The following is a 9,607-nucleotide window of genomic DNA, read 5'->3' on the forward strand; positions in this document are numbered from 1 at the left end:
TGTTAGCTAGCTATAATTAATAGAGAGAAGTGTCCTCTCTTATGTCCGTGCTTGGTCGACGCTACGTACTATACATACGTATAGAGAGGACTAGACACGCTAGCTAGCTAGTAAGCAAACGAAGGAAACAGACGATCGTCATGAACATATATGCATACAGAGAGAAGTGATATCGACCACCTCTCCTTCTCTGAGAGATTGGTCGAACAACAAGTTCTCGTATATCTATCCGACACTACCGGCTACATATATACAATAATTATCTCTTACAAATAAAATCATACGGACTCATGGTCCACATAGTATTCTCCGTCTTCAGTGATCACGTGGTCAAGAAAGAATGCCGCCAATTCCTCTTGAATTGCTCGCATGCGAGCTGGTGCTAGGAGTTCATCCCGCTTCTGAAACATCTAATTTAAAGAAGGAGGTCAATACATATATATGAATGAATGAAACTCAACACAAATGATGGTAATAAAATAAAATTGTGAATGTTGTTATTTACGTACTTCATATTGTTCGTCAGTGTAGCCCCGCTCACAGGTCGTGTGGTGGATGGACTCGCAGACGTAGTATCCACAGAAATCATTCCCTTGTTCCTGCCACAACCACTTTACAAGAAATAGAGGTCAATCAAACTGATAAGCAAGAATGTCAAATGGTATTGATAAAACTAGCGCTTGAATCACTAGTAGATGCGCGGAACATGCTACTATAGTACTTACTTTCGGGTGTCTAAATTGTAGCTCCTTCGGCAGTCCCGGAGCTTTTCTGATGAATTTTCTCCAAACCCTGCCGGACAAAGAAAACAATTACTTGATATATCAGGAAATGAACAAAGTTGTTGATATGGTGGATAATGATCGATTTAACTTACTTCTCAAGTATTTGAGTCATGTCTACATAGTCCTGGGGATCTTTTCGTCTTGAGTCTAAGACGGTTACTAGTCCCTGCTCAAGCTTAATCTCTAGGAGAATATAGTGGAAACTGCACACGCATGCATAACTCATCAATTACATTACTATAACCTTGACTAATATATAATGGAAACCGAATACGCACAAGACAGTAACACTCACTTGAAGTTGTAAGGAAAGAGTATTATATCTTTGTTTTCATTTATTACCAACGATCGTAGCAAGTTGGCCTCGGTAGCCGCGGCATGAAATTTAACCTGAGTTGCATGTATGAGATATGTGTTAATGAACCCAATATCACCGACTTGTCTTTTCTTCAATTCAGCGATCTTCAATCTGCATAATATAGTGAGGATGATTATAAATACATGCAATGAAAGAGCTGAGCTATATAGAGAGACTTAATGACAGAAGTAGTACTACTTACAGACAGTAGCAGGCGACCGTTGTTTTATCGAGGGCCAGTTGATTGAAAAACTGAAAGAACTCCTCAAATGGAACATGCAACAGTTCAATTCCAACGAGGTCATGCTCCTTTTTAACTTTCACATACAAAGTACTCCTCCCCCCAGAGTCTCTGCAGATTTTCAAGTACCAATCATGCAATCTTCGCATCATCATTGATAGAGATCTTTCATCTTTGACGAGAGGCTTCCCGTACTCGTATCTTTGTATCTGCACCTCCATGGGTTCATAATGTACATCGTCGGGCAGGTAATCGGCAAGATTGCTATAACCGGGCACCATCCTCGGATCATTAGCGACGTTGTCGCTAGGCACCTTGAGCGGGGGGCACGATTGCTTCGCTTGTTCGCCGAGCTGGGCAATTTGTTTCCCAGCTCATCGTTCTTTCAGCCTTTGATCACTGACAGTACTTCCCGACCGCTCCGCTTCGGCAAATTCCTTTCCAATAATGCGCTCATAGTTTCCTTTCGGCGGAGACTTGGGTGGTTTTGTCAGGGCAGCCAGAGTGCGCTTCGCTTTCACCGGATCTACCTTCTCCTCCGGAGGTGGATGTTTCTTTGCTTTCACCCCTTCAAAGAAATTCCTCACTTCTTCTCGTGCGATCTTGGCGTTCTCCTCCGGGGTCCTCTCGTATGGTAACTTCTGTGGAGTCTTCAGAGAAGGACCAAATATGTATTTCCTCCTGCCTCTGGCTGTACTGCTAGACGCCGGCTGAGCAGACGGAGCGGTTGTCTTCTTTACTTTCTTACGAGGCGGAGGAGAAGGACTACGACACGCCGGAGCAGCCGGAGCGGCGGCAGGTCTTTTCCGCCCTTGCTGACGAGGCGGAGAAGGAGGAGGCTGGCTGCTCGGGCGCGTCAGCGCAGGAGGAGAAGGAGGCGAAGTGCCGCCACGCGCTGGAGAAGGAGCCGGTCGAGTGCCCTGATCGTCATTCGCCGGAGGAGGAGGCGGTGGAGGAGGCGGAGTGCCCTGACTCGCCGGAGGAGGAGGCGGAGTGCCCTGACTTGCCGGAGGAGGAGGAGGAGGCGGAGGCGTCCAGTTTGGAAGGTTGATGAGCTCCTTCCGCCATAGGCATGGAGTCTTCAGAGCAGACCCCAGCCTAGTCTCCCCTTCACCGGTAGGGTGGTCAAGCTGGAGGTCCTCAAATCCCTCCGTTATTTCATCCACCATCACCCTAGCATATCCTTCTGGAATCGGCCGACAGTGAAAAGTTGCGCCGAGTTCAGTAGGATAAACAGAGCCAACAGCCGCCTTGACCTTCAAATTCATCCATTGCGTCATAAGGTGGCAATTTTGAGACTCTGTGATAGCATCCACGGGATAGCTGGCAGGAGCCGTCAAGGCATGCTCCGGCTGAAGCAACTCGGTGGAAGCCATGCTGCTTCTCCGCTGAGATGACGGGGTAGCTTCGGGGGAAGCTTCGGCAGTACGTTTGCTGCGATTTGCTTCTTGTTCCTCTATCGCTTGTACCCTTGCTTGCAGCGCCTGCATTTGGGTCTGCTGCACTTTTTTCCTCCTCTCATGGGATTTGTAACCGCCTGCGTCCGGAAACCCAACCTTCCACGGAATGGAGCCTGGCGTGCCTCGTGTCCGTCCAGGGTGCTCAGGATTCCCGAGGGCCATTGTGAGCTCGTCGTTCTCTCTGTCTGGAAAGAACGTCCTTTGCTGCGCTGCTTCGATATACTGCTGAAGCTTCCTGACTGGTATGTCCATTTGATCGTTCGTCCAAATGCACTTCCCTGTTACAGGGTCCAAGGTTCCGCCAGCCCCGAAGAACCAAGTCCGGCAACGGTCTGGCCAGTTAATTGTCTCTGGTTCGATCCCTTTATCAACCAAATCATTCTCAGTCTTGGCCCACTTAGGCCGGGCTACGAGGTAGCCACCTGACCCCGTGCGATGGTGATGCTTCTTCTTCGCAGCATTTTGCTTGTTTGTCGCCGACATCTTCTTACTCTTTTCCGATGTCTTGTGGGCCACAAATGCGGGCCAGTGATATCTGATCTTCTCATATCTGCCCTTGAATTCTAGTGTCTCATTATTTTCTACAAACTTATTCAGCTCTTTCTTCCACCTCCTGAATAGTTCTGCCATCCTCTTAAGAGCAAAAGACTTGATTAATTGCTCTTTATCTGGGTTCTCTGGATTATCCTCTGGCGGTAGGGTGAAATTTGACTTCAGCTCAGTCCAAAGATCATTTTTCTGCATATCATTGACATAAGACACCTCAGGGTCTTCTGTAGTCGGCTTAAACCATTGCTGGATGCTGATCGGGATCTTGTCCCTAACCAGAACCCCGCACTGAGCAACAAATGCGTTCTTTGTTCGGATGTGTAGTTTGCTTGAGACCAAGAATATCCGTCCCTGCATATTATTGAGTCTCTTCCAAGAGTGTCTTTTCCAGTCAGTCTCCCCTCATACTGCGATTTAGGGAGACCTATCTTCTTAAGGCCAGGAATGAAGCCAACACAAAACCCGATAACATCCTCTGTTTGATGGCCCATGGAGATGCTTCCTTCTGGCCTAGCGCGGTTACGGACATATTTCTTTAGGACTCCCATGAACCTCTCAAAGGGGAACATATTGTGTAGAAATACGGGCCCCAGGATGACAATCTCGTTGACTAGATGAACTAGGACGTGCGTCATGATATTGAAGAAGGATGGTGGGAACACCAGCTCGAAACTGACAAGACATTGCGCCACATCACTCCTTAGCCTTGGTACGCTTTCTGGATCGATCACCTTCTGAGAGATTGCATTGAGGAATGCACATAGCTTCACAATGGCTAATCGGATGTTTTCCGGTAGAAGCCCCCTCAATGCAACCGAAAGCAGTTGCGTCATAATCACGTGGCAGTCATGAGACTTTAGGTTCTGAAACTTTTTCTCTGGCATATTTATTATTCCCTTTATATTCGACGAGAAGCCAGTCGTGACCTTCATACTGAGCAGGCATTCAAAGAAGATTTCTTTCTCTTCTTTCGTAAGAGCGTAGCTGGCAGGACCTTTATACTGCTTCGGAGGCATGCCGTCTTTTTCGTGCAAACGTTGCAGGTCCTCCCGTGCCTCAGGTGTATCTTTTGTCTTCCCATACACGCCCAAGAAGCCTAGCAGGTTCACGCAAAGGTTCTTCGTGACGTGCATCACGTCGATTGAGGAGCGGACCTCTAGGTCTTTCCAGTAGGGTAGGTCCCAAAATATAGATTTCTTCTTCCACATGGGTGCGTGTCCCTCAGCGTCATTCGGAACAGCTAGTCCACCGGGACCCTTTCCAAAGATTACGTAGTGTAAATCATTGACCATAGCAAGCACGTGATCACCGGTGCGCATGGCGGGCTTCTTCCGGTGATCTGCCTCGCCTTTGAAATGCTTACCTTTCTTTCGACATTGATGGTTGGTCGGAAGAAATCGATGATGGCCCAGGTACACATTCTTCCTGCATTTGTCTAGGTATATAATTTCAGTGTCATCTAAACAGTGCGTGCATGCGTGGTATCCTTTGTTTGTCTGTCCTGAAAGGTTACTGAGAGCGGGCCAATCGTTGATGGTCACGAACAGCAACGCCTTAAGGTTAAATTCCTCCTGTCTGTGCTCATCCCACGTACGTACACCGTTTCCATTCCGCAGCTGTAAAAGTTCTTCAACTAATGGCCTTAGGTACACATCAATTTCGTTGCCGGGTTGCTTAGGGCCTTGGATGAGAACTGACATCATAATGAACTTCCGCTTCATGCACATCCAAGGAGCAAGGTTATACATACATAGAGTCACGGGCCAGGTGTTGTGATTGCTGCTCTGCTCCCCGAAAGGATTAATGCCATCCGCGCTTAAAGCAAACCATACATTCCTTGGGTCCTTTGCAAACTCATCCCAGTACTTTCTCTCGATTTTTCTCCACTGCGACCCGTCAGCGGGTGCTCTCAACTTCCCATCTTTCTTTCGGTTCTCACTGTGCCATCGCATCAACTTGGCATGCTCTTCGTTTTTGAACAGACGTTTCAACCGTGGTATTATAGGAGCATATAACATCACCTTCGCAGGAACCCTCTTCCTGGGGGGCTCGCCGTCAACATCACTAGGGTCATCTCGTCTGATCTTATACCGCAATGCACCGCATACCGGGCATGCGTTCAGATCCTTGTATGCACCGCGGTAGAGGATGCAGTCATTAGGGCATGCATGTATCTTCTCCACCTCCAATCCTAGAGGGCATACGACCTTCTTTGCTGCGTATGTACTGTCGGGCAATTCGTTATCCTTTGGAAGCTTCTTCTTCAATATTTTCAGTAGCTTCTCAAATCCTTTGTCAGCCACAGCATTCTCTGCCTTCCACTATAGCAATTCTAGTACGGTACCGAGCTTTGTGTTGCCATCTTCGCAATTGGGGTATAACCCTTTTTTGTGATCCTCTAACATGCGATCGAACTTTAGCTTCTCCTTTTGACTTTCGCATTGCGTCCTTGCATCGACAATGACCCGACGGAGATCATCATCATCGGGCACATCGTCTGGTTCCTCTTGATCTTCAGCAGCTTCACTCATTGTAGCATCATTGGGCATATCGTCTGGTTCCTCTTGATCTTCACCAGCTCCCCCCGTTGCAGCATCACCGTATTTAGGGGGCACATTGTTGTCATTGTACTCTTCTTCTTCGCCGTCTTCCATCATAACCCCTATTTATCCGTGCCTCGTCCAAACATTATAGTGTGGCATGAAACCCTTGTAAAGCAGGTGGGAGTGAAGGATTTTCCGGTTAGAGTAAGACCTCGTATTCCCACATTCAGTGCATGGACAACACATAAAACCATTCTGCTTGTTTGCCTCAGCCGCATCGAGAAACTCATGCACGCCCTTAATGTACTCGCGGGTGTGTCTGTCACCGTACATCCATTGCCGGTTCATCTGCGTGCATTATATATATAATTAAGTGTCCAAATTAATAGAAGTTCATCATCACATTAAAACCAAAGTGCATACATAGTTCTCATCTAACAACATATAGCTCTCCAGAGCATCTAATTAATTAAACCATACATTGAAACTATGTAAAACATTTCAACGCGAAAACAAATGCGATCATAATCACAACCAAGGTAACAATTGATTCAACGGCATAATGATACCAAGCCTCGGTATGAATGGCATATTTTCTAATCTTTCTAATCTTCAAGCGCATTGCATCCATCTTGATCTTGTGATCATCGACGACATCCGCAACATGCAACTCCAATATCATCTTCTCCTCCTCAATTTTTTATTTTTTCCTTCAACAAATTGTTTTCTTCTTCAACTAAATTTAACCTCTCGACAATAGGGTCGGTTGGCATTTCCGATTCACATACATCCTACATAAATAAAATCTATGTCACGTTGGTCGGCATAATTTTCATAAACAATAAATGAACCAATAGTTATAAAGATAATATATATACCACATCCGAATCATATACAGGACGAGGGCCGACGGGGGCGGATACCAAAACCATCGCACTATATAAGATGCAATAATAAAAGTAAGAAAATAATACAAGTATCTATGTAAACATACAAGTAAGAATATTTTTCCTTTCAGAAAGAAGATAAGAACAAGAGGCTCACCACGGTGGTGCCGGCGATGAGCTCGGCGCGGGTGATCGACGGCAGTGAAGACGGGGACGGGGCGTGACGGACCGCTAAACCTAGACAAATATTATGGAAAATGGAGCTTGGAGGTCGAGCTTGGAGAGGAGAAAGGTTAAGTAGTGTGGCTCGGGCATTCCATCGAACACCTTGTGTGCATAGGAGGTGAGCTAGAGCACCACCAAGCCCTCTCCCCCTCGGCCAGAGAAAAACAGAGCACAGGGGTGCTTTGCTCGCGAGCGAGGGGTATATATAGGCACCTCATTGGTCCCGGTTGGTGACATGATCCGGGACTAAAGGGGAGCCTTTGGTCCCGGTTCAAGCCACCAACCGGGACCAATGGTGGTGGGCCAGGAGTGAGGCCCATTGGTCCCGGTTCATCCCACCAACCGGGACCAAAAGGTCCAGATGAACCGGGACCAATGGCCCACGTGGCCCGGCCGGCCCCCTGGGCTCACGAACCGGGACCAATGCCCACATTGGTCCCGGTTCTGGACTGAACCGGGACTAATGGGCTGACCCGGCCTGGACCAAGCCCTGTTTTCTACTAGTGAAGTGCCCTAGGTCTTCATGAGCAAGCAAGTTGGATGCACACCCACTTAGTTTCTTTTGTTGAGCTTTCATACATTTATAGCTCTAGTGCATCCGTTGCATGGCAATCCCTACTCAATCGATGGGCATCTCCCTAGCCCATTGATTAGCCTCATTGATGTGAGACTTTCTCCTTTTTTGTCTTCTCCACACAACCCCCATCATTATATTCTATTCCACCCATAGTGCTATATCCATGGCTCACGCTCATGTATTGCGTGAAAGTTCATGAGTTTAAAATTATTAAGGTATGAAACAATTGCTTGGCTTGTCATCGGGGTTGTGCATGATGAGAGCATTCTTGTGTGACGAAAATGGAGCATGACTAAACTATATGATTTTGTAGGGATGAACTTTCTTTGGCCATGTTACTTTGAGAAAACATAATTGCTTTGTTAGTTTGCTTGAAGTGTTATTATTCTTTATGTCAATATGAACTTTTGTCTTGAATCTTTCTAATCTGAATATTCATACCACAATTAAGAAATTTTGCATTGAAATTATGCCAAGTAGCACTCCGCATCAAAAATTCTCTTTTTATCATTGAAATTATGCCAAGTAGCACTCCGCAACTTTCTGTATCCACGAGATCCCATCTTGGGGCCTGTTCCGGAGCTCCGCCGGAGAGGGCCGTCATCACGGAGGGCTTCTACATCATCATAGCCCCTCCGATGAAGTGTGAGTAGTTTACCTCAGACCTTCGGGTCCATAGTTATTAGCTAGATGGCTTCTTCTCTCTTTTTGGATCTCAATACAATGTTCTCCCCCTCTCTTGTGGAGATCTATTCGATGTAATCTTCTTCTTTTGCGGTGTGTTTGTTGAGACCGATGAATTGTGGGTTTATGATCAAGTCTATCTATGAACAATATTTGAATCTTCTCTGAATTCTTTTATGTATGATTGGTTATCTTTGCAAGTCTCTTCGAATTATCTGTTTGGTTTGGCCAACTAGATTGGTAGTTCTTGCCATGGGAGAAGTGCTTAGCTTTGGGTTCAATCTTGCGGTGTTCTTTCCCAGTGACAGAAGGGGCAGCAGGACACGTATTGTATCGTTGCCATCGAGGATAACAAGATGGGGTTTATTTCATATTGCATGAATTTATCTCTCTATATCATGTCATCTTGCTTAAAGCGTTACTCTGCTTTTAACTTAATACTCTAGATGCATGCTGGATAGCAGTTGATGAGTGTAGTAATAGTAGTAGATGCAGAATCATTTCGATCTACTTGTCACAGACATGATGCCTATATACATGATCATGCCTAGATATTCTCATAACTATGCTCAATTCTGTCAATTGCTCAACAGTAATTTGTTCACCCACCATAGAAAACTTATGCTCTTGAGAGAAGCCACTAGTGAAACCTATGGCCCCGGGTCTATTCTCATCATATCAATCTCCATCACTTTAATCTTCCTTTATTTTTACTTTGCCTTTTACTTTTCAGTTTGCATCTTTATATCAAAAATACCAAAAATATTATCTATCAGATCTCACTTCCGTAAGTGACCGTGAAGGGATTGACAACCCCTAATCGCGTTGGTTGCGTTGAGCTCTTTGTGTTGTGTAGGTACGAGGGACTTGCGCGTGGCCTCCTACTGGATTGATACCTTGGTTCTCAAAAACTGAGGGAAATACTTACGCTACTCTGCTGCATCATCCTTTCCTCTTCGGGGAAAACCAACGCAAGCTCAAGAGGTAGCAACACTTCTTTAAAGTACTGCATCGGGGCTTTTTATCGAGGATGTACCGGAGGGCCACCTTCTTGCGAGCCATTTCCAACAAAGCAATAGAACAACAAATGAGAGTTGCTTTGTTTTGGTGAGTTGAAAGCAATGGGGGTGGGTAGATTTATAGTGGAGGACCAACCAAGGCCCAAGATGAGGAAACTATTAAATATACGTTGATAGGATAAGGAGGTGCTTCATAAAAGCACAACATTTATTGAAATTAACACATATAATACTCATAGTAGTCAGTCAAGCAAAAAAATGCATTAGAAGACTCGTTTC

The 9,607-nt window shown here is 45.9% G+C and overlaps 1 pseudogene; it reads right to left on the minus strand.

Moving 5' to 3' along the window:
• The window catches only part of LOC119349813, a 19,179-nt pseudogene extending 9,808 nt beyond the window's left edge, over window positions 1-9,371 (minus strand).
• Between the last annotated feature and the right edge of the window lie 236 nt (window positions 9,372-9,607).

This window comes from Triticum dicoccoides, chromosome 1A (genome assembly GCF_002162155.2).
Source record: "Triticum dicoccoides isolate Atlit2015 ecotype Zavitan chromosome 1A, WEW_v2.0, whole genome shotgun sequence".
NCBI lineage: Eukaryota > Viridiplantae > Streptophyta > Magnoliopsida > Poales > Poaceae > Triticum > Triticum dicoccoides.